General features: G+C 37.0%; 1 long non-coding RNA gene across 2 annotated transcripts in view; it reads right to left on the reverse strand.

Moving 5' to 3' along the window:
* Positions 1-23,298, reverse strand: part of LOC115345614 — a 32,051-nt gene extending 8,753 nt beyond the window's left edge. The window contains exons 1-3 of one of the 2 annotated variants that reach the window (XR_003924886.1): positions 20,336-23,298; positions 19,464-19,524; positions 18,526-18,608 (exon numbers count right to left, since the gene is read on the reverse strand). This is a non-coding gene — a long non-coding RNA (uncharacterized LOC115345614). The remainder of the gene's footprint in view (positions 1-18,525; positions 18,609-19,463; positions 19,525-20,335) is intronic. The other variant, XR_003924887.1, reaches the window with a different exon arrangement.
* Positions 23,299-27,047: the final 3,749 nt, after the last annotated feature.

The following is a 27,047-nucleotide window of genomic DNA, read 5'->3' on the forward strand; positions in this document are numbered from 1 at the left end:
AGGATAATCAGTTCCTTTGTTCAGTGGAGGTAGAGTGTGCAAAGAATGCCACAAAACTAACTCAGGTTTGTGAATTCGCTGCAGAGTGAATGAGTGCTGGTACATGGTAACATGACCTTATCACAACATGAACTCTGTGGTGCTTCAATAGATTTTTGTGGTTAGAAAAATAAAATGTAATTAAAATATTACTCTATCACACCTATTCTTGCTGTTCCTTAAATACATTATTTATAGTCTTAATTCTCATCGTGATTAAAGTTGGAAGAATATGACCACCACTTTTGTCACATAGAAAGTCTGCTGCATCTATAAAAACGTCTTGAATTCTATTGCGGATTATCTCTTTTGGAAGAGAAGTTTTTACATGTAAGACAAAATGATTATGAGTGTGAAAATAACGTGAGCTATTCAACGCCACCTGCTGCTGCAAGGGGAAATACATTCCCAGATGCACCTTGGCTGAGCAGAAACAGATGCCCAGCCATAGGAAAACTTGTTCTGCTTGATAGTAAGTTTGCTTTGCAGAAATATATCACAACACATGAAGGAATATACTTTCACAAAACGGATGCTAACTTTTTCCAAGCAGTCTGTGAAAGTCAACAGAGTTTCTAAAGGATATACAGCATTCCTCCCCTGGATGGTGGCTTCTAAACAGTTTTCACTTTTGTCATTCTAGATAGAATATTTTTCAAAACTACTACAGGCTTTCTCAAGGCTTTTATTCACTGCCTAAATATAAATCTCTTGGCCAGTGCTTTTGCTGTTATTATCATTATTACTTTAATAAGAGTTTATGTGGTGGGAGATGACAACTAGACAGTAAATTGATAGTTACTTAGGTATTCTCCAAGTAAAGATCAGAAAGTAGTTCATATCATGCAGTTTCCATAAGAGAAACAATATTAGGAAATACCTTTTAGCTAGTTATAACGTATGATACTTTGAGACAAAAACATCGTTTGTATATGCAGGTATAAAGCCACCAGAGGCAACGGAATAAAATCTATTTCCTCGAACATGCAGATAAGATGTAGCAGCTCACCACTTGTACCTTTTAAGTTCATGAAAGCCAGTGATGTTGTATGGATACGAGTGGTGTGTGTGGTGTTTGAACTGTGATTATTTGATTCTAGCCTGACACCAATATAATTTGGAAACAACTCCTTAAAGCCAATGAAACTGTACATGGAGAATCATATAAATGAGGTCAAAGAATCAGATTTTAAATCTTTTCCTATGCAATTCTGACAATCATTTTAAGTTTGTGAGGAGGCTAACAAGAAACTACCCGATATGCATAATTCATAATTTCTGTGTGGAAACACTAATAATAATGAAAAGGAGTATCATTTTTTAAGCCTTTTAAAGATGTTTCATTTCAAATTTTATCTGTTATAACTGGGTTTTTTAATATTCTTTTTTGATCTTACTAGTTCTACTCTGAATCAATCATGAAAGTATCAAAGTCAAAAGTCAACCAACTCTCCATTAACCAATGTACTCCAAAGTGTATGAAATTTGAGAAGAACATCTGAAACATAGCAGAAAAACAAGCAAACTACAAGCAATAATGAATAACATCTCTCAGTTTATGTTGTTAAAAAAAATAATTAAAAAAATCCTACATGTGCATGACATAATTTATAAAAAAAGCAACCAAGCAAAAATCCACCTTGGGCAAGTGAAGAACTGAATAAACTGTCTTCCTGCTCGACTTTTAGACAAAAACCAAGTGTACATTCTGCTTAATGCTGTTCAAAATTTCAGTATTCTAATAAGCATGGTCACTTGGTATCAACTTTAGGTCAGTTTCTGTAGGTAGGCGGGTTTAAGGAAAGAATAATGTTAATTTCACAGAAACATTGCTTTAAAACTTACAAGAAAAATGCTATAGAAGTCTAGTAGCATATTGGTATATTCTTTAATACTCTATTTCTCCCTCTTGTGTCACCCATTTAATAAATATTAATTAGGTTTACTATATATAACTGATACTTTGCAACATAAAAATTCAGTGAAAGAAAAGAAAAGCATATTTTTCACTAGTTATAATAATCTGGCAAAAAAAGCTCTCTACTAAGCCTTCTGGACTTGCATAAAAATGTGGTTTATTGATCAGCTGCTAAATATTTTTGAATTTTATCGTTATTTTATATCCATGAAATGGTACAATAGGCCCATTCTCCCAATTTCTGTCTCATTCTTGTATAGAGATTGTTTTTAGATTGTGCTCAGTAAAGGGAATTTTTTACAGCTGACTCGAAGTACATTTTATCGTCTGGCCCTCTCCCCTCAGTTTGCTTATAGCCAATGACAAAGTAATTATAATATATTGAATGCACCGTCTCTTCTTTTATTGCTTGTTTCTTTACTGCCTTCCCAGAAAATTTGTAGTTAAAACAATTTTTACAGCTTTAAAGAACCGAAGAAAATTCATATTTCTAGAACTTCAGCCAGAAGTAACTATGTTTTCAGCAGTTGAATTTTCATTAAAATTTACAAAAGACCTCTGCCTTCACTGATTTATTGTTGCATTAGGTAAAACTACACACAGTGTATAAAATACTGTGTTACTCCACTTGTAGTCTGATCTAACGTGTTATCAGTGATTGCAAGTACATTTTATAACCCCAGCTGCTGAATTGAAAAAAAGGTGATACAAGCATCAATCTCCAGGATAAAATCAGAGCACTTTCTACCACAGTTTGACCTTAGTGATGCCTTTGGATAGTCTTACTTGTCTAAGTCCTTGCAACAATTACCAAGGGATGGTTAGAAAATGCAGCTTTAATGGTGCAGACTGGAATTACTAGCAGCATGAAAGACTTGAATGCTATCCCCGGAGATTTCCAAGCACAGGAAGAATTTGAGGAAACTCTGATGCCAATGCAGGAATGAAATGGAACAGGGCTGCAGACACCAGCCACAGATTTTATTTGTGCTCTTTATTGTCTGCATCCCTGAAGTCTGCAGTGTCATTAGCAAATACAAAAAGCTATAAATAAAAAAACAGCTACAGATAACTAGACCTCAAGATACAGTTGACTCCAGCTATAGCTGCCAAACCTTATTTATAGCATGAGGAGACACAGTTAATTACAGGTCACAAAAATGTTAATTTCTGTCATAATACAAGTTATAGTCTAAGAATGAAAAATCTTATTTTTGGACTGAAACAGTTTCTCCTAATAGAACTCTGTTAATTTGAAATCACGTCATGTTTGTAGACTACAGAATAGGCAAAGAAAGGATAAATGTGCCTTACCAATCTACTTCATGGTCCTAAATATAATAATATTCAAATTCAAATAATAAACCAAATCCATTTTTGGCAAGGCAAAGTACTGAAGGTAAAAAAGAATTAGAGAAGATGATCATAAAAGACTATTTTGAGCAATGGCAGTTGTATCTGCTTATAATTAACATTAAATAATTTTTTTAATTAGTACAACAGATTTTTAAAATGTTCAGTCCTGGTGACCCAGAAAGTGAATTAAAAATACACCTTACAAACAAACTTAACCTCTCCCCCCAAGGAAAGAGTCACCAATCATTTCAACTATTCTAAAGTACATTGGATAATTATTAAAGATAAACATTATGTGAAGGATGGAGTTAATTATATTACATATAATCAGATACTGGTCACTCTACAAGTTGTAATTTATTTTCCCCTAATTTGCAATTAACTTCAAAAGTATTTCAGGAACTGTAAAATAACATGATCTGAGCAGTTACAAAGATGATATGCATTTAACTTCAAAACTATGTTTCAAGCTCTTAAAAATAAATTACATACAATTTCAGGAAATAACACAGCATTCTCATGCAACCTGTAATTGTTGCCACAAAAACGGTAAACTCATTTTTGGAGGGGAAATATCACAATTTAGGGCAACAGTATTAATCTGGCAGGTCTTACAGAGATACGAGAAAACACTAGGCTAATTTGCATCGATATGCTAATCTAAATTTATATAGAGAGTCTACTCGGTTAAAAAGGTCATACAGCTGTAACTTTATATGGAAAATTAGCAGACCGGTTTGAATTAATATCCAACTCCTACTGCAGATCAGACAGTCTCTTCACTAAAATGTGAAGGGCTGCAGCCTTCTATACCCTGTGTTCATCATCACAACTTTGTTCTTTTCTTTTTTCTCTCTTTTTTTTTTTTTTTTTTTTAAAGGGGGGAACTTCATGTGAGTTTGAGTCCTTATTATAGGTTTACAATCCCTATGTATATGAACATATCTAAAATTCCAGCATCTAGGTCAGTACTGAGCTTTCTAAATCCTTAACAAACCTCTTTTTGTATTCCTTCATGTCAGATTTAATTGTCCATGGTGAAAGGAAACCCTAATCAGAATTCAACAGAAGTACTCTAAGACATGTATCTTTCCAACCTGAACTATCCTATGATCCTGTGAAAGCATATAAGGGAAAAAGCAAGTTTTCCTCTTATTTGAAACACCCAAACAAATTAAATAATTTACAATTCTTATTCTTAACTCTTGTATGGCTTTTATACAACGGCTGTATAACAGTGAGGTGCAATGAAGCACACTGAGGGAAAAGCTCAGTTCACAAATACCTCATTCCTTTCAGAATCTGGAGGATGATATTTGAGACATAGTATTAAATCATACACTGCTTTTACAAAATGATTTCACAACCTATCAAAAAGACCTGTTTTCTATTCTCTGTTCCATGGTTTCCCCACATATTCCTATTATCTGTCCATTCTACTTAGCTGCCCACCGCAGTCAGTTAGGAACAGCTGTGGGGGCTAAGAGAGAAATAAATTAAGCATACAGACTTGCTGTGCACTGACTTACACTGCTGCTTCTGAGTAGAAACCCAACTAGTGTAACTCTAGTTTTAGTAGTTTACCACACTAATACCAAGCTCAGCTAGACACCTTACTGAAAAAGACGTAAAGCAAAGATCAAGACAAACAGTTGAAAAGCTACCTGCAGTTACAAAGCCCTTCTGGCTAACTTACATCAAGACAAACCACAACAGAATCACAGCCCTTAATTCTTTGAAAGCTGACATCTTCCCTGGTACTGCTTCCTTCTGGGAACTGTTTGTGGTTACACAGTAAGTTACAGCTAGGTCCAAGTTGTGTGTAAGAATCTCTATATGCCTTCCACTGGGTACGAGGAGGAAAGCCTGGGCCCATTAAAGCCAACAGGTTTCCAACTGGTTTCAAAGCTGCTCTAATGTCACCCAGAGGGAAGAGTTCTGTGCATGCTTCTCAGGTCCACATTTGATCTGCATAACAGATCCTTTGCAACTGAGATCTCTCTTAATTTGTTCTTGCATGGCCCTATCTAAACAATGATAATGCAATTCAGACTGAATATTAGTTGTTAGAAAGTCTTTATCTGTCATATGAAAAGTGTTAAAAGAAACTTTATTTTCATAGATGACACGTTTTCATATAAAAATAACTAGAGACATTTAAGAACATTTCTGTATTTCTACATAAAAAGCATTAGAATCATTGAATAAAAGGCTTTATAAAAATGTAAATGTTCTCCACAAAAATTACAGTGACAACAGATTTTGTTTACAGCAGTCTGCAAGCATGCGGACTTACAGCACTGCATTTGTAGCAGTGGTGGTTATACAGCCATGCTGGTTTGCACAGCTGGTTAAAGACAAACAGGAAAGCAAGGTCCTCGACTGGCAAAGCTGACAATTTCAATAAGGCTGACAATCTAACAAAAAGTGACAACGGTTTTGTTCAGTGGGTAGGAAGGGCAACAGCAAACAAAGAGAAGGGGAAAAGTGATCTTGCGAGAGCACTGTTTTGAAGGAATCCAGATGAGCACACTGTTGCAATACCTTAGGGTTGGTTGATTTGCTTTTTAATTTCAGGAGTGCCAAATTCAGGTGTGACTGCCAGATATCAGCAAGCTGATGCGAAAAGGAGGAATTTTGGCTTGGAATGGATAATGACAGAGCAGAAGAAGGACAGGAAGAGCATCTGGTAGAAAATGCATGGGGAGGAGGGACCTAGCATAGCAGCATTTTCTCCCAGGTTTGGGTACATCTGTAAAATATCAAAACATTCTAAATAAAGTGCTGTTGAGCAAGTGCTTGAGGGTGACAGGGATAGTTCAGAATTGCAGCAGTACAAGCGAATACCTATCTTAAGGAAGTCTCGTGCAATTTTTGCAACAGCCTTTTAGAGAAATCATAGCACATGGTTCTTAGAGAGCCAGTTTGGCACGGCTGCTGCTGCTGGAGGAAACCATTCCTATGATTTTCTGCAGGTCTAGGAGTGAAATTATCTGCTGCAGTAAATTCACAAGTTTAGCATTTGTTGCTACTGTGACCAAACGTTAATGATTCATTGGTTGACTGAACCAAGATCACCAGTTTCCTATCGCATATTTTTGTGGCCTTACTCATACATTTGATTTCAGTAGATTTTCAGTAATCTAATTTGCTGAATGTTAAGTGAAAGCCATGTAAGTAAGAGATTAAGTTTTGTTACTGCAGAACAAAACAATTTCACAAATAATTTTCTTTAGTAGCTGATTGGGTTACTGAGGGTACGTCCAGCCAGCACAGGCAGTTTCTAGCTGTAAACATGCTGACTGACCATCCTCCCAGTGAAAACGCAGCTGAGAGAGGGAATAGAGCAGTCTTGAACAAATACATGACACGGAGGCTACAGCTCCTTTTGGCACAGACGGCTGTCTGCAGTGGATCTGACAACATGTGGTGCTGTGTAACAGCCACCCCTGATGCAGATGAATACAGAGTTAGAGATTTTCAGGGAGAAGAGTGAAGGGATTTGGATTACTATCTTGTTTGAATCTGCTTCCAAAAGCTACAGAAATTGAATACAATTTTTAAAAAGGATTTTCTAATCCAGATGCTCAATAATATCCCACAAAACTTTGTTTTACTTTAAAATACTCCACAAGACTTGAATGAAGGCCTCTTTTATGCATTTGTCCAAAACTGAGAGTAAAAACCTGAAATTCTTTAAATTGATATGCTATTGTGTGGCTGTGCTCCTACTCAGAGTAACTAATTGGGTAATTTAGCCATAAAACTGACCTAAACAATGTTACTCTGTTGAAAGTTCACCTTTCTGTCAAGTTGGCAGTGAGGTAATTTGAATGACTTGAACCTGTGCTCGCAAAGTTGTGCCTGAGCAGGGTCAGGGAAAGCAGCTGTGTGGGACAGGGGGTGAAAGCCTTAACCAGAGGTGTTCCATTTGAGAGCACAGGTCTGTGAGCTTCCCACTCAACTATAAACTTGTTACACAAATGCCAAAATAGAAAGCCCTAAACTTTTCTCCTGAAAATACGGTGAGGCCATGTGAGTTCCAGCAGGCAAAGAATGGGAGTCACTGAGGACGAGGAGGTGCAGTCCAAGAGCCAGAAAGCAAGCCTGAAAGGTAGAAGGAGCAGGCTATTTCTCTTTGTTATCGAGTGAAATGACTCCACAAATATGACAATAAATCACTGCAGGAATCAATCTGAGTGGAGGCAACTGCTCCATGCTGATAATGCATCAATCAATATTTAATGTTTACACTTTAATTAATCTGCACATAGGAAGCATTCTTTCAGTGACAAAAAAGTGATGAGAAATAAAACACCTTTTATATCAAACGGCGACGAATGGCTGCCTATCTGTTAGGCTCTGATTGGGCCCTCAATTGATCATTGCAGCCTTTTGCGATTGCGCTAGTGTGCAATGTCACATTTGGGTATAAAACAAACACAGTCTCTGTGAAGGAAGGAGGGGGAGCTTCTGAATCTGCTTTTGAGTGATTACAACTTAATCAGAACAAAGAAAGACTGATAGCAAAGTATGAGTTCTTTGAAAAGACTGGGCAGAAGCAAATAAAATAAAAGATTTTCAACATCTGCATCAATGACATCTATCTGAACAGATTTTTACTGTGTATTACAATTATTGATACCTACTAAGGCTTTGTACAGAAAAACAATTCAGATGTTGACTAGCAAAACTGCCTTCCCTTATCAGAGCTACCAGCGGAGACCGACGATCAGTTTATTTTGTCACTATTCTGTATGGCAGCGAAGTGCCAGGTTCTGTATGGACACAGGAGAAGTCACAATTCCTGCCTCGGAGTGTTTTTCCTCAGTGGTCTGTTTAACCCTTGTAAACTCTAGTTTCTTCTTCTTTTTAAAGGCCCTGGTTTATTGTTCATTGATGTCAACTGAATGACTTCTATTGACTTCAGCGGGCATTGCATTAGTCCATAGATGAATGGTATTGAAAGGCGTAGTGATGAAAGACAAATGAAAAGACAGTGATATCAGACCAGTAATGTTCAATTATTCCTTTAAAAAAAAACTAGAGCAGTACATTCTCCATACATAACTAAAGCTTTCCTATGCTTATTTCTAAAATAATTGTTTGAAATGTACAGACTTGTCACATAATAAATGCAAAAGTATTTATTTAAAAAATACAGAGAGTTTAGCTTTTGAGAGCTTAGCTGTATTTAAATGATTAGACATCTGAATCCAGATACAAAATTGCCATAAACTGACAGAGGGTAGAACCCAGGTAAATCTTACTGCATTTTGTATGTTACATTTAAGTTATTTTGCAAAGCCTGTCATGAAGTTAGGATCATGCAAAGGACCTATGCAAGTGTCAAATCATTTCAAGCTTTTAGGTAGACCTGCTAGTAACTAAAAAATAATTACAACTGTGGATTTTTTTTCACTGAAGAACTTTTGTTGTTTTACTAGTCAACAAACAGGAAGATTTTACTTAGGATCTAGGGACAACATGTTGCCGAAATGCCTGCCCAGATTTGGAACTGCCTAGTTTAGGGTGCTCTGACTGCTGGCTTAGGCAATACTTGAACAACACCAGAAACAATATTATGGTATAAAGTCATGTAGTAGAAGGAATTAAAAAATATTAATCCTCAATCCTACAAACAAGTTTTTGTTTCACTGAGACTGGATGACCTTTTTCTGTGATTCACAAAATTCTTCTGGCTATTCCAGAAGTCTAAGGCACTCAGAAACACACCCCTAAGACCACTGGCATTTTTGGATACCAAGAGCAGCAAAGTATTTAAAGCATGAATGACATCAGAAGACTTCCATTTATTGGTCAAAAAGTTTTGAAATATAGTAGCATACAAAAATTGGAGGAAGTGTTCACAGAGGAAATGAAAGAAGATGAATATGACATTTAAAATGCAATAATAGAACCTAGCTAACTTTTTACTTCTGAAGTTTACTTGTCATTCCCACTCACATTTTTTCCACAGAACTTTGTATGTAGATAAACAAAACCCCAAAGATTTCATTAGCTCCATAAAAATGGAGACAATGCCTTCTCACTGAAATCCACAAATAGCTTTTCAGCAGACTTTACTAACATACACACATGTATCTACACAAAGAGTTGAGTCTGCAGTTTATCTTTTCCATAAAATCTTCTTCCCTCTTCTGTGCAAATCAGATGAACAAGCTAAAAAAAAGGGCAAAGTCAAAAGACAGGAATGCTCTATTGTAACGCATGATCAACTACAAATATTTATAGAAAAGATGAAAACACTACTGCGTGCACATCAGGATTGCCCTAGGACAGCTTTAACATGCATAGTTAATGTTTACAGAACAAAACCAGCTTACTGAACGTGAAATCTTCATTCTCCTCATATGCACCCAAACTAAAAGTAAATTCACAAAAAAAAAAAAAACCCAAAATTATTTGCTTGCTAAAATCCCGAGGGGACAGTGCAAAGCACTTAATGTTGTCACTGGTAGGCAGAAAAACTCGCAGTTGCATTTTCTGATTATTTTATTCTCCAGTTGTATACAGCTTGCTGCACACAATTGGAATAGCAGCCCAACCTGGAAAGCCAAATCCCGCCCTATGAACTTCGGTTTCTTTGGAGCTCCAGAGAGCTGCATGCTTTCGTCTGCAGTAACAATCCTGACATGCAGGGAGATAAGTCCCATACTGTGGTTTTAAAGCCTCGTTAGCTGACCTTCTGAGAGCACAAGCCCATAAGGTTCTTTGCTGTATAGTCGAAACATTTCAGCTAGCAAAGGATATGTTTCCCAGCCCTGTACCCTCTGATCAGGGCTACGGTGAGTTCCCAGGTCTAATCACTGTCTCAAACTGTCAAGCCCAAGCACTAGGGCACTCTCCCAGCATCACTTCTGGCTACAGTTGTTGGTGTTAGCCTCAGTACTTCCACCTTAGTTATACAAGAAGCACCAGTGAGATCTAAGAGTACCAGTCCCTGTTTAGCACCAGTGCTTAGGCTACTTTTCCACCTCAGCCTTGCCACAGCTGTCTGCTGCATAAAAAGACTGAAATGTACTAAAAAAACCTGGAAGACTAATAATTCATTAACCTGACAAATTAAATGTAAGTCCTATCGATCAAGAGTAGAACTTCTTGGTTATAAGGGAAGCATATATTATTCTGACAGTATTTTCACAAGATAAACTGAAGTTACAAAGAAGGCAACCAATTTGATTCAAATAACTGTCTCTCCTCAGAAACATTCATGATTATAGTCATCAAGCACAAGTTGGTGTGGTAGCGTTACTACCCCCGTTTTTACAGATTTGGATAACTGTGCAATATCAAGGAAACAGGACTGTATCATTCTCCCAGCTTTGCTGACTGCTGATCCTATGGCAAATGCTAAGCAAATGACCGACTCCTGCACCATGGAATCATGCCACTGCTAAATGCCAGCATGGAAAGGTCTGTAATGACACACACAAAAAAAGATAATCCCTTCTCTCTTCCATCAGTAGCGCTGAAAAAGCTCAGGGCTTATTGTAGAGCTAATGAGAATAAACACACTTGCAGCTGGCCTTCCACCACCTGTAGAAGGTGAAAGTCGGCCAAAAACCTACAAGACTCCAGTTGCGATGAACGGATGGAAACCAAGAGTGTGGCTCAGGTTCAAGCCCTAGACTAGTTATAGCAGTATAATATTGGTGCCAATAGACCCACTTAAGAGTGGAGGGCTCAGAGCGAGAGGCAGTCTCTGCTATTCTGTCGTAGTAAAATATAGTAGGGCAGGCATCAATTTACCTTGGTTAGTTATGTTTTTAGTTATGCTGTATTTTGATGCCCAGGGGCCTAATTTATAATTCTAATAATAAAATGTATTATGAAGTATAAGCCAAGCACATGCAGGTTCTAATTCTATTTCCTTTCAAAGGAAAGAGCTAAGCTGTTAAGCTCTAGGTTCTTTCAACATTTCCTGTTTGTGGCAAACACAAAAATCTGAAATCAGCAATGTGCCACTGACTTTTACAAAGTTCAGGTAGAGCAAGTTAGATGTCTGGTTTTGTGTTTGTGTTTGTTTTTTTTTTTTTTTTAATCCCCAAATGATGTTTCTGGTACCTCAGTATCACAGCTGTCACAAGGCCTGGTTTTATAGGTAAACTGAAGTTACAGAGAAGCAAACGGATCCAGTTCAGACACTCTCCCCACCTCAGAAAAGTTACCATCCCTAAGCTTGCAGGGTAGTACTTCTACCTACGTTCTTACAGAGAGAATGTACAGGGTCAGCTGAGGGATCTCCCCAGTCCCTAAGGAGGGAGAAAATCCTAATCCATTTAGCAGAGAGACTTTTACTCTGGTTTGGTTGTAGAAGTTAACTGAACAGCCCAGCTGTTAATGTTATACTATACACGCCCACATTTGCACATAAGAATCAGGGGAGAATGTTCCATTATTTCCTTCCCTCCGAAGCGGAGGACACGGCACCCTGTGCCAGGCTGGAGCAGGTGGCCAGTCCCAGCTCTCTAGGTCCCCTTGCGGAATGCATCTACTAGGACACATTTAGTGTGACAGAAAAGCAATTTGTATGTGTGTGGGACCAAGTTAATGTTAACAGAAAATTAAGTTTAATGATTCATATTGTCACTAACTTATTTAAAAAACATGATATCAAAGAGCAAGACTAGCAACTGTATCATTGATAGTTTTTATATTAGATAGTATTTATGCTATAAACATAAGTTTTAATTAAAAAAAACCCACTGCAGTCATTTTCACTTGTTTCCGCTGATTAATGTTGGTATTGACAACAAGGTAATATTGTTCATCTTATTTAAGCTGAACAAATAATGAAGAAGAGTTAATAAGAATACAGATACCAAATGTAACAGTGGTCCTTAATCTTATGAAATTGCTCTTTACTCACGGCAGCAGCCAGTCTCACTAATGTCAGTGGCCCAAATTCTGCAGTCCTTAATCACATACCGTTACCTTCAGTGGGAGTTGTTCTCAATTTAGGATCAAAGACCATAGTTCACTGGGGCCACTCTTTCAAGGGAGGATTGGGCCCAGACTTTTAATAAGGGGCTTGGTGGCTTACAAAGAGGTGATTAAGATCTTCCTTTGAAAAACACAAAATGTAGAGTTCTTCTTTTGGATTATAACAGCACAGATAGCTGTAGCTTGTGGATTTCAGAGTATTAACTGCTAATCCACAAGCGAACTGAAAGGTTTTTGTTTGTTTTGCTATTACAGTATTTAGTTAAACTTGTCAACCTTCAGTTCTCAGTAAGTCATATTTAAGTTTCTTAGCAAAATATTTTATTTAAGGAACTCAAAGTTTCTGCAAGTTCTTGTTCTTTTTCATATATTCCTCCCCACTGCCCTGAACATCTCTGTGAATATGTTCAAGAGTTTGAGAGATTTCCTGGTTATATGCAAAACCTAGGGTAGTTTTTTTTTTTTTTTGTTTGGTTTGGTTTTGTTTAATGAAAAGCTTGCACTTATTCCTGAGAACTCAAACCATGAAGTTTTGGAAACTAACCCACAACATAAAAGTTTCTATTTTCCTTAAGTGACATTCAAGGATTGCTGTTTGTCAGTGACAAACAGAAAGTACTTAGTATAATTATTATAGCACCTCAGTAAAAATCAGATTCTAGCCGTAGGTGATTGCAGCTATAAAGTTTCCAGAATAGGAACAATGAGCCCTATGAAACTAATGAAAAAAATCGCCAACTTCCTCACTCCAAAGTCTGATTTTTACAAGGACTCCATTTCTTCCTGGTTGCCAAAAATGAACAGTTTATTTGAATCTAGCTAAGGTCTCCAGGAAAACAATTTTAATGTAAAATTAAATAATGTTGCACCAATGACAGGATAATTAAGTGGTTTCAAAATTGAGCAATATTTAGGTGCATTTACTGTAGCATGTCCCAATAATGAAAATAAAGAAATCATATTCTAATGATAGCATAACTAAAGATGATAAATATCCAGACATACCCCTTGCTGTATCACTGTACTGCAATCAAATGAATTAGAAATCTAATGACTACTTTGACACAAACAGGTATTTAATATGCTGAAAATGTACCAGATTTTCCCCCTCAAGCATTAGTAAAATCCCCAAGAAAATTAAAATCCAGGTCATGGCTAAATTCCTTTGAAACTGGGATTTAAATTAAAAAAAAAAAAAAAAAAAAAAAAAGAGTTTAGTCACTGTAAGAATTCTTTGTGCTGTTACATTTTTATAAGGTTAAAGCTAAAAATAAGATCAAAATCTTTTTGGAGGTTACATTAAAAAAATAGACCAGGTGTGTTCAGAAAACCATCAGACATATGCCTGTTAAACAGATGCGGACCAATAAATTAATTAAAGTTGCTCTCCTTTCGAATCAAAAAGGAGAAAAGAGCTGCTAGGGACATTTATGGGGTGACGTTCTCTTGACCGACAAGTTTTTCATGCTTGGCCTCTGTTGTACAAGTCACTGATACTTCTCAAACATTTTCCGAGAGGAAAATGAAATCACTGTCTGTCAAGCAGAGACTTTAGTAACCTGTTTCTAGGTAGGTGAACTGACACTAGAGAGAGATGGCATGGCTATTTATCAGTCATGAAAAGTGAATAAGGAAACAAGGTTTTGACACTGACCTGATGAAAATCCTTGCTAGTATTTCCTGCCATCACACTCAGAAAATCAGAATTTGCATGTGAAATATCTCACTCTCCTTAGTATGCTATACTTCATTGCGACAATTAGCATCTGAGCTGATCAAGTGAAAAAGTATCTTGTGCTGACCTTAAATCCTACTATACTTATAGGACTTGGAAAAATAAATAGAAAGGAATTTGAGGAACAGTAAATGGTCCTGAAAGGGCTACGTGACTCCTTGAAACATAAGCTTCTCTAGCACTTTAAGGACAAACAACATTCATTTCTACGTTTCTTCTTCCAATTATACAAATTTAATTTTTTTGGAAACCACACAATTGCTGGAAAAAGGAATTAGTCGGTGTAAGGGGTTATTAAACATGGCATTCACCCACTGCTCTTACACAGAAAAGGCAGCCCTGAAAAAAACAAAGCTGATTAATATGAAAGGCAGCTAACCTAAAAACTAAAACTTGAACTGAATGGTGTATGCTAATCTTTCTCAAATACACTTATGAAAGCTAAATTTGCTGGTATTTGTCAATGCTATGCAGGCTAAGTGTTCATGTGAATGATATCTCCTCAGTTCAGAGCAAACCAGTAAAAACCATGGAATTTTGTCCTCACCGGTAATTTTCTGAATCTCCCGTCCATCTACGTCTACTTGAATAGCAAACACTTCAGAATCCAGGGTCATTTGTGATAAACTTTGTTAAAAAGCCGCCATTCATTACTGGTAATTTCCTTAATCCTCAGGTTGCTTGTAAGGAAAAGATTGAAATTCTGTGTTATATATTTGCTTTGTTGGGTCTACAATCAAAATAACTCAACATGTTAGCCCCATTAATGAAATACTTGCCAGATCAAAATCTTAATAGCCAGTCTTAGGCTTGCCATTGTTTATTGATGTTTGTTTGCCAGCCTATCTGGAGACATAAGGAAAATCTTAATAGCTCTGGCCACTCATTAGCAAAGTACTACGGAGTCCTAATCCCATAAAGATATTAAACTATTTTTCCTTACAACAGCAACGAATGGAGGGAATTCTCATTACTTATTAAGATGTGGTACATTCTTTTCATATTGAGTTTCTTATACTTTGAACTCTTATCCCTCATCATTTTATTTCTGAGGCTAAGATCAAAGTAGATTGGCCTTACAGAGCTACTGATGACTGGCTGCCTTTCAGAGAACATTAATGCCCTCTTGAAGAGCGAAGCTGGGAAGGAGGTGTAATCCCACGAAGAGAGCGCCCTGCGAGCCTAGTCGTACTGAACAACTGTAGCGGGCTTGCTGGATCAGCTGTTAAAGAGCCTCGCCGAGGTGGAGCTGCTATCCCAGTTTAACAATGTGACCCAAATCTCAAAGCAATAGTGAGACTAACCCCTTTTTGGAACTAGAGAATCGTGTAAATGTGGATTCTGGCAGACTGGCAGAGCAATGTGTTTTATAGCAGGAAAATATGTGACCAATTTTGTATTTTGCATTGCAAGATGTTCTGGTCTTTCTGATTCAGATTTGTGACTTCTCCAGTTTTAGATTTTACTTCTCGCTACCTCAGCTACTCAAGGATTGGTGTTATTGATGAGCTTGTTAGCAGCAGGCAAGACAGTGTCCCCCTTCAATCTCCCACTTCCAGCAGCTATCCTGCCATACAGGGTTTCTTTCTTGCCTTCAGATTGCTTGCAAGCCTTTTAAAGGGGAATTACTTTAGACCCTTGTTAAAGGTAAGAGTAAACATGCGAAGTACTAAGACATTCAGCGGGTATCGTTATATGAAAAGAAGAAATGTTATATTCATTACAGAGGAAAATCTAGTAATAAAAAGTATTACCTGCATTTATAGCCCTTGTAACCTAATTTTTGTGACAAAGCAAAGAAGTAAAAACATTCCTTTCTGCCTTTCAGTGACCCCTATAAGAAACCCCCCATGGAGTCATTTAGGATAGTAATTTGAGTGAAAATATATGCAGCCTTTACTTTGCTTGCTCTTCTTAAATTAATAGCCCTTACCAATGATAAATCTGAAAGTTTCTAAAGACATTTGCAAAAATGCTCTCAAATTAGTAACCAATTAAAAGAAATAAAAACCTAAAAGACATTTTCCACAACATAAAAGAGTGACAGAACACGGAGCTGTGTTGTTCAAATGTTAAAACTGTACATAAAATACCCCTTCAATATATGCTGCCAGTAAAAACCAAGGCAAAGCAGGTCATTAAAATGTCAGACTTGGGGCAGAGTGGAAAAAATGCTGTGTTTAAAAGTAAACATGTAGACCTTTTATAATTATTTCCCCTTAAAGTTAACTGTTAAAAAAAAAAAAAAAAAAAAAAAACCCAAACAAAAAAAACCCCAACAAACCAATCAAAACCCAACCAAAACTAAACCTCAAACGAACAGCTCTGCATCGTCAGCATGAAGAGTCAAACCCTCGTCCTAATCTTGTTCCTAAGTGAACCTAGGGAGACTTTTGGGCTCTTTATGCAGTCTCTGGATGTCAGCTTCGTGTATGACGTCATTTTCCTTTATCCAGTTTTTCTAAAGCAAAACCAGAGTGATATGCTCATGCCATTAATATCAATGTGGTGTTTATACTAAGGCTGAGCACGAATAACAGGAGCACTAGAAACCTCGGGAGCCCGGCGTGCGGCAGGGGAACCCCTGGGAAGATACTGAGGTGCCGTTCACAGCCCTGCGCTGGCAGGGCTTACGCTGACTGATGGAAAGACTTGTTGTGGTGATGTTAGTGTCCAAATGCAGGATTTTAGCACTTGCTGAAAAGAGCTCAGGCTACAAAATTGTGCTCAATCCCTTCTCCTCACATGAACTAAAAATGCCCTTTGAAATTGGTAGAAGATTCAGTTAGCATAAAGGAGACACTATGCTAGTTATGGGGGAGCTGAAAGCCATGCTACTGTTACTTAGTTGAATTAATCTGTTTTGCAGTCCAATGCAGATGAATCAAGACAGTAAAATGAAAACCAAAGTCTGTATCTTCAGATATGAAGTATGTTGCAGTACTGAAAATAAAAAGGTTGTATTCTGCTGTCACTTTTCCCATTTCGAAGCTTTTTGAGCCAGTAACAAAGACTGATATCCTTCTGACTCATCATCAATCACATTCCAGTTTTGTTTCCCTCCTACTAGAAAAAAATGCATCATGGCCCTGAAGAAAAAAATTTCCATCTCATTAATTTTGTGTATTTTAAGCAAAGTGTCTGCATATGAAGTCAGTATAATATCTGCTCTCTGTCTTTTCCTGAGCTAAATTGCTAAACCCCGTCTAAAAGGTGGCAATGCCCTAGTAATAACTGTCCAGCAGGCACAATTCCACATTAATTGGGCTAGCGTATATCTGAACAATACTGCTGCTGAACACAAAATTATTCCAGATTAACTTTGGTTTAACCAAAAAAAAAAAAAAAAAAAAAAAAAAAGTAGTTGGCTCATAAAACTCAGATAAATTTAATGATTAGAAAATAAAAATGTTGTACCCTCAGGCAGTTTCTGGGACTCCCACTGAAGTCCATGAAGGAATATAGGTATCTTATTTTGTCCTCTAACATCTCCATATCTCTGTTCCCTAAAACTAACAAATACCACCGCTAAGAATACAGGTTGTTCCATTTACAATCAGCGATTAAACCCAACATTCTTCTGGTTTCCATCTGATAAGAACAGAGCTTAAAGTGGAGAGACAAGGAAGAAACACAAAATAGCGCTGAGAGATTCAACTTTTACTTAACTGGTCATTTTTCTTTAAACTAGCTTCTACAATGCAAATATTTTGGGGAAAAAAAGCCTGTAATCGTGGTTTGAGACATGTTATACTCAAAATACACAGACCATGGGAGAATATTAAACTTCCTACTTATGCTTTCTTTTTCTAGTATTTTACGTAGGATAATCAAAGGTATCAGGAGTAGACAGAGCAGTGGGTCAAGTTTTAGACTGGTGCAATTGACCCAGCAGAAAAACAAAGACTTTAGACAGTTGTGGTTCCATGATGTTAATAACAGATCTGTTATGATCAATACTTCCTCAGTGTGTATGATCAGTATTTCTTAGTCATAGGCTTACAATGGCAACTCTATGAAAACAGCCAAAGCATACCGTATATGTATTTTTTTGCCAGCTTTATGGTTTTCATTCTATGACAAAAATTACGAGTCCTACTTAAACAGGATTAAAATTAGATGTTGGAAAGGTGGTTTCTAGTCATGCATAAAGCCTGCAAGTAAAAAGTCAACATTTTTTTAAACAAATTTTGAACTAACAGGGAGGCATTAGTCCACTTCAATACTTTGCATCATTTCATTGCACCATTTTGATCCAGTAACAGGAGCCTAAAGCCAGGCTTAATGTATCATGGAACCCATGGCTTGTGACCTATGGCTTTAATGAAGGCAGCACACCATAAACCTAGAGGGCTGGTACTTAATTAAAATGGTAGTTTTGAACCCCATTTCTTTTCCTATTATCTACAAATATTCAGGATGATAATCTCAGTTTAATAAGATTTACTAGTCTTATGACACCTCTGGAAGTTCTTATTTCCTTAAAGGTAAGCAAAAATGTTATTTTTACCTGTATTCTTTATGCAGAATCATCTTCTATCAATAGTGGGGATTCCAGAGCTGGGAAATAGGTTTTGTTTTGGGTTCTTCAACCTAGATAAAAAGAATAGAATATCTTTCTCAGGAAGTACTAGCTTGCTCGCAGTTCATTGTGAGAATGTCAAAAGCTGGTTCTTTGCTGATTTATTATACAACTGCTGTTATTGTCTTCCTGGCCACAGGCTAAAACCAGCAGCCAATTCTCCATTACCAAACTACCAAAAAAAAAAAAAGCAGTTTGAAAGTACACAGTCAATATTTCACAGATTTTGAGATCTTCAAACCCACTTATCATAGATCTTCTGAAATCCTATGCCATATTCCAAGGAAATCCCTTAGAAAGATGCCTTTCATCAGTATTTGGCTTTGATCGCTCAGGAGTTTAAGGAAATTGGGCTTCCTGCTATGTTTCTAGAGCACAGACTCAACTGACACCCAAATGGGGGCAACCTGCTCAGAGTCCTCATGTCTCCACATACCGAATTTCTAGACATCCAGCAGCAAAACACACCTCCCCGAGCCCCACCTCTATATGTATTTTGAGATTTAAGAGCATATGATAAACATAACACTAAATACCACCCACCCTCCACCATCACAGTCTTTCTTCAGGGTTCCAAGCTCCTATAACTTAGCAATATAACCAGCACGCAGCCCAAGTGTGAACTATAATATGTCACAGACATCAAGCTACTTTGTTGTTCTTATGATTTCAAAGGGTTTTTTAGAGAGCTAATCAGCAAGGTCTCTAGGAATCTTCTCCTAGAACTCCCATTTCCTGGAAGTTCCTTTTGACACTCTCAATTCTGGTCAATTCTGAAGATCATGGGCCTGTGGTTTTTTTTTTTAATTGATGGTTTGCCTTGTACTCAAACTAGCATTGCCACTGGAGCAAAGAATCACACCTACCTTGCCAGCAGGTATTTGTTTTTCCAGTGTTGCCCCCTGTGCTGCAGAAGGGCAGGCATTCCTGTGGCAATGTAGGGAATTCAAACAGCAGGTTAATCCAGTTTAAAAAAAAACAAACCACCACAGTACACCCCCCCCCCCCCCCCAAAAAAAAAAAAAAACCAACCAAAAAGAAGGAGGGGCAAAAAAAAAAAGATGACTAAGTATCATCTGTTTGACCAGAGACTGGACAGTCAGCAGACTCTCTGGGCAGGGAAAGCTACAGAATGAGAAGACAATACAAGACACCTGTGCTCACTAACCTTTTAACCCAGCACAGCTTGTCTGCCCACAGCCGCATGTAATCTGGTTGGTTTTCCCCAATTACAGAAAGCGATAGATAGGAATAAGTTAACTGAACCAGTCAGCCAGCAGAACTGGGGGAGTTGCAAGCTTCTACCAAAGGATGGTGATAAAACATTTTCAATCAGAACAGCTGTTTATAGATGTAATGTTTGGCATTAAGATGACTTGAGCAAACCCGGGCTGCCTGCAGTATTTTAGAAAATGTGCACATGATCACTTGTGTCAGAGGACACGTGGCGTTGTATCTCTACAGTCAGTGGTATGAGCTGGTCATGGAAACATCTCTAACTGGCACAGTTCTACCTGGAAAATTGGGCAATTCACACCTTTACTTTCTCTTCTGTGTTAACTGTCATTCTGTTTCTCTGTGCTGGAGTAAATAGATCTGACAAAGCAGCCCTCTGTCTTGCAAGCCACTCAACAACTTTAAACGCTGTGCTGAGGTGTAGATCTATAGATGCCTTCCACTTGTTTCTTGCCCTCAGTTTGGGAGAACGCTTTCTAAGAAACAGAGGGATCTGATTTACTTTCACTTATGTTGTCATTACAGCACCAAAGTTTGAAATCGGTATTTCAAGGCAATGGTTAGAAAGCTAGCAGCACTCCTGTATGAGCTATCATCACCATCCGCACTGCCATTGACTTTTTCCTAACTGATCCAGTTGCAAAATAACCCAGCTGAAAAAGAAAGGAATAAAATTGTTAGATTAGTTTGAGTCCAGTTCACTGTGCCTGTGCACACGCTTCTGTTGGAACACGGCAGGAGAAGCAGCAGGAGCCGAAGCTGCTGCAGAAATGCAAGTGTAGCCACATTCCTTGATATTTGAGTAGACGGCCAGACTGACTTAAAGTGAAATGTTTTTTAGGTGGATTCTGATCTTCTTTATAATCATCAATTTTTTCACATTCCAAATAGAATCCATCCACAGAAATGGTGTTTTTCTGGTGGATCTGTTCACACAATACTTTATGTTGGCACTCATTTCTGTCTTAGTCATGTTTTCGTTTTTTCTTTAGCAGATGTTTACAATTACTCCTTAAAATGTTTCCATTTTCTGTGATCATTGAATGTGAATGAGGTGACATTTTTAAAAATAATTGTAGCTTTTTCTGGCCAGAAACCATGTTGTTAGATTCAAATAGTCTTTGTCTTTTAAACTGTGGTAAAGGTCTTATATCTTTGTAACAGCAGCATCTGCACTAGTTTGCCTATTGTTTTTTTGCCAAAATCAAAGTGTTATTTGTCATTATCTGACTATATCTTGTATCTGGTAATCAGATGTGTATATGTCTTTTTATTTAACCTTAAATACATGAGGCCTATTCTCCTGAATTTGAGCTGGAGGATTTCTTGGGAGGACTGCTGAACAAATGGTATTACAGCAGCCCAAGCTTCTGAAATGCAAAGGAAGGTTTCTTTGCTTTTCTTTCAGTCAGTTTTTTCATTTGTTTTTATTGACCTCAATTTAGATCAAAGTTCTCACAAATAATTGCCATGTTGCCAACACCTGCAATTACGTCGCAATGTTTGTAACGTTTCAAACATTCTTCAGACACCCATTTCTGGGAGTCATGCAAATTTTTGAGAAAGCTCATCTGTTTCTTCTTTTTTCTTGTTTTGTTTTGAAAAATAAGATTTCAGTTTGCAGAAAAAGTATAAAAATATGCCATACATTTACCATAAAGGCTCAAAAAAGAGTGCCACATATATATTTTACAAGATCACTTTTTTTAAAATGCAGTCTCGTGACTTTTGGAGTGCTGACTCACGATTTTTGCATGCTTGACATCAGCAATACCACAACTGAGAGAAAATCTTTGTGAAAGATTCCTTTCTAGTCCTCTTGAGACAAAGGGATCCTCCAGGAAAAAAAACAGAGAAACAACTGTTTCTTATTCATGATAGTTCTCAGTTAAAAACAAGCACAAAACCCAACTTTAAAGCAAACAATCTAAAATATCTGCCAAACAATTCCTGCCTTCTTTCTTCACCCTAAAGACTCAAAAAAAGGTACAAACACATTTTTTTCTTTTCTTTTGTAGGATGGTATTAAATCATATAATGTATGAAAATGAAACTTCTAGTATATTTTAATATTTTTCCAATAAACAGCTTCTTTTAATATGCCAGATTCTTCCCTCTTTCTTGTCAAGCAAGAATTCTGGCATCAGGGACAGACAATGACTTTTTCATTAATGATCATATGTTATTTTTAATTATACTGTGTATTTTTTTAGCTTCCATAAAAGAAATGTAACAATTCCATGATTACATTCCTTCTGCTTAATTAAAAAATGTTTTCCTTTACTAGGAATAAAGGACTCTGAAAGAAACATGGAAATTTCACTGAAAAAAAAATTCAGAGCCTTTTTGCTATTAAATGAGAATTTTGACCCATGAGTGTATTGCACAGTACACTGGTTGATCCGTGACCTCAAGCTTCTACTTGTTGAAAACAATTACAAATATTCCCTATTCCTAATAATACAGAAGGAAATCAGTAGCTATCATTAACATTGCTGATAGTAGTAGTAGAGAGAATATAATAATATATTATACTAACAGTAAAAATTAGATTCTGGCACTGGCTGGTTTAGCAGTCAAAACTAGACTCCTCTATCAAGCAAAACTTCCAACTAATTCCAAATAGTTTTTCTACATTAAGACTCGAGGATAAATTGCTTGTGGGTGGGATAAAAATGGTCGGTATGTGCCTATATTAGAATAAATATTTTTGGCATAAACTCTTTCAGAGGCAAATCAGGTCAAAGGATGATTTACAAAACTGTCATTGTCATATGGCATTAATTTGATAGCTCATTTCAACTGACATCTGTGAGAAACAGTTGGACATGTTGTTTCTCTTGCATTAACCAGACTTTTTAATTAATTATGCAAAGCTGAAAGCAAACAAACAAAATTAGACTGAATAGTAAAACTATACTCAAGTAAAGGTACACACTATCCAGCTAAATTCACACTAGAACTGAGTCTAAATCTGTACTGTGCTATGAATTACCTTCAAATAGCAAACATCGTCATAGAGTGCTGCTCAGCACATAATATGAAACCTTCTCCAGCACCATAGATCACTCCTTTGTTTCCACCCATTTGTTCTACATACAGACACGAACAAAAATACTGTTACTGCTTCTAAATACTTCTAATATTTCTAATACCATTACTACTACAAAAGTGCTATTATTTCCTCACCATTATTCTTTCAGAACAATATTGAAATCAGACACAACTTAAGTATCTTGTTCACAGAGTTGGATCTATTGAATAGCAGACTATAAAATATGTTATTTGATCTCTGCTGCACCAGTCCTTTCGCTGATCACAAAACTCATGCTGGGTCTCTCTCAACATTAGTAAGCATAACACTAATTTAAGAATGCCAGAGCATCACTTCATAACTGCTCCTTAATAATATTATCCCATATTTGTAGTAACTCTTTGTAACCCCTGATCTACCCAGAAACTTAATTTTTCTGTTAAATTCAGTCTTTCTAGAATGATATCATATTTTCATGCTATCTCAGTAGAAATATATCTGAATAGAAAATATTTCCAATGTTTTTATGCTCTCACTTGGCCAGGTGGCATTAGGATACCACAAGCTTCAAATATATCAATACTAAGTAAAGGGCTTTTTTTTTTCGTTTTCTTTTTTTCAGAGATGCACATATCCATGATGATGCTGTGTTATTTGATCAGGATGGGGGGGGGGGAAATCCGTTACAAGACAATGTCTAGAGCATTTCAACATTCTTAATGTGGCTTGAGCTTGCCTATATGAGATCTTTTCTTTTGGGACTGCTCTTCCCCAGAATCCTCAGACTTTCCCGTCTTCCCAATAAAAAAAAATTATCTTTAAAGTCTTCAGCTCAGCTTGTGCTTTGGCTATATAATGCATCACTCAATTAATGTACAAAATGTCACAGAGAAGAGCAATTATTTCTGCATATATATCACTTCACTAAAAAATGTAAAGATTATTTACAAGTTTAGTATGATTTCTGGAAAGGACTTTATGTCTGAAATCAGGGTAATCCTGGAATTTAAAAAAGAAATTTGTAATGTGAGTACTTGGCTATACAGATTGATGTTGTAGATACGGGGTGGTGTAGACTGAAAGGACTGTTTGTTGACTGTTTCTTTCTGACATAGTATATAAATCCCATTCTGAGGTGGTCTGCTGGTTGCCTGCAGTGCAGGAGAAGAAACTGTTTCCCTTTTGATGTATAATTTGGCTTCTGGTTTTTGTTTTGCTTTCCTTAGAGCACTGACGACTGACCATGACTGGAGCTGGTAGAGGATGTCAGACTGATATGCAGTCGCTCTTACTCTACCAGAGTGCCCAGCTGGGGTGTCTTCCTCATATTAAATCGAGCTTCAGATGTGAGGTCAAGGAAGCATTTCCCCCAAATCAGATTAGTACAAACTATTAGAATTTTTTTGGTTTTACTTTCCTCAGGAGGTTTGAATTATCAAAAATAATTTGAGAATTTGCCCCCCTTCAACTATATTTGAATGGGTCTAAAAGCAAAATATTTAGGAAATGAGTTCTTGTTTAAAACGATGAAGTAAAAAGTTCTCTTTCTGTCCTCATAAAAGCTGTCAAAGTACCATATTGCAGAGCTATTTATGTTATTATTCTTTTAAATAAAATCTCTGCAAAGTTCCAAAGAATGTACCGTGGTCAATTATTGCATTATGTTATCGAAGCTGCCAAACTATCACAATAAATTTCCCAAAGTCCTGTATTTATAATACTAAGATTCTGAGCAAGTATTGACTGAATAAATGTCTCTGTAACAGTGCACATGCATATAATTATAGTGACTTATAAGAGGAGTGACTCCATCACTCGGTGACTGAAAACAACATACTTCATCTTGTTATTTACAGCCAGGCCTGTTTGTCCAGTTTGTCCCGACAAAAGTCCCCAGTCTTGCCAAAAGATGTCCAAACTTGGACTATCTTTCATTGGAAAAAGTGATGTTAGACTGACACATATTATGTGAGCATATTATCCATAAGTATCAACAATCTAAAGAGAATATGATGGCAGTACAGAGAGAGGGTACTCTCGCACAGTCTATCTTTTTATTATTGACACCCTACGTTGAAATACAGTCCCTCAGGAGGAGAATGGAAATATTTCAAACATGCATTTTTTTGTTATGTTTTAGTACACAGGTATTTGTGTTATCAGTAGAAAACACAAATATACAGGATTTTCTTGGCACATATTATACCACACTGCAACAACTTAATATTGTTAGCTGGCAATTAACCTAAGTATATGCATCCTCTAATTATCATATAACTTACAGTACAATCTAGTCTGGGGAACAGATTTAAGCAGGTGTTTATCCTATAGCTGTCCAGTGGTTTGTTTTCTGTAATACAATAAACAGTTGTTTATAGATAAAGATAATAAGCTGTGTTGAACCTCTCACTTTGATTCTGGCCACGTCATGTATCACCGAAATTACTGGGACTCAACGTAAGTTTAAATGGACAGATCCTGTCCCATCTACCTTATTAGCATTCTTTTACCAGGGATTTAGTAACCAGCCACTACCTAGAGACCGCTGCAATGAATTCAGCTACAACACACTTTGGTCTTGCAGTATAAACAAAAAACTTGCCAACAAACTGGCATTTCACAGATGATGCTCTCATGTTCTCAAGAAACAGGTAAAGCACTTGTGATGAAATGTCAATAGAACTATTGGCAGATCAGAGCTGAGCGAGTGAATAGGCAAGAAATTATATTAATGATAATCAGCACTAACTCTTTAGAAATCCAGTTATCACTTTCAGCTACCATTGGGAGGACTAAAGGAAAGATTTTATTAATGATTAAAATGTTATCTGAGAGGTTAAGTAAAAACATATTTTTGTGTATCTAAACAATAGATACTGATTTAAAAGTTCGGACAAAGCAGCATCTACATGGGAATGGTGCAGATTGGTCTCCACTTTCTGCACAGATATGTCCTTATCTTTGAGAGATTAGAAAAAAAATGCTAGGTCAGGATAAGGAGTACATAAATTTGACATCTCTGGGACGTTCTAAAAGCTCATCTTTCAAAAACTGATCGCAATCTTTTGCGCTATCTAATTTAGATTTCCTGTTTCATTCAAATGTTAATATATACACAAAAATCAGGATTACAGGGGCCATAGGAGGCCCTGTGGTTCAGCCTCTACCATTGCTGAATGCTCCCTTCCAGTATCTTCCCAACGGTAACTCTGGGATAGCAAGTTGTGTCCTTTTTTCACACAGGCAGCCCTTAGGGACGAAACTCCCCCCAGCTGGAAAAAGACATTACACTACTGTTGCTCAGAGAACTTGTAAGGGGTTTCTTATTGCTACAGTTTTGGGGGGTTCTACGAAAACTACTGTGGTTAAAAATGTACCACAGCCTATAGTGTGGTACAGCTTGCTTCTGGTCAGCTGGACTGGAAGGGGTGAAAACATCTAAAACTAGAGTCCCTGTTTCCTACTTGCTGTCTTTTAAGCACTATACTGGAATGTCAAATCAGTGCAGCTCCTGAGCTCACCAAAGCTGGAATCACCGGCTTTTCATGCAAGGACAACAGAAAACTCATCACAACTTCTTTTCCCCGCAGAGATTACACGGGAAGGCTGGTTCCCATCCGACACATACTTTATTTTACACTCATCTCTCTTTTTATATTTAAGGTCATGGACAAAAAAATGTTGGAACTAGGAAAAGCCGAACACACTAGTATTAGTTTGTCTGGATTTTTTTGTTTGTTGTTGATTTCTTAGCACAAATGTAGCAATTAACAATAATGTTTTATGAACCTGCCTTGGTGAGACCCTACAGTCAGCATACCTGTTTGGTGGCTATTTTGAAAGAGACTTGACTGAATGTTTTAACAGACTAAGTTAAAAATCCTCTTAAAACTGCTTAAGATTTTTATTTGAGAAGACTTGGTTTGGTCAGGGACTTTTTCTTTCCCACCAGAAGGCCACCAATTCGCATGAAATAAACTACATATACAGCTGCTTTTTCTGTTTAGCTAAGATGGCAAATGGCCGTATGAAGAACGGTGCCTGCAAGGCTCTGGCAGACAGTACTTCATGTAACTTTCATGACTGCATTTACTTTTAATTGATCCTGCAGTACTATGCCCCTTATGGAGTGTTTTAAATCAATGTCAACCATAAAGGGGTACTAAACTGTACAAGATCC

Source organism: Aquila chrysaetos, chromosome 9 (assembly GCF_900496995.4).
Source record: "Aquila chrysaetos chrysaetos chromosome 9, bAquChr1.4, whole genome shotgun sequence".
NCBI lineage: Eukaryota > Metazoa > Chordata > Aves > Accipitriformes > Accipitridae > Aquila > Aquila chrysaetos.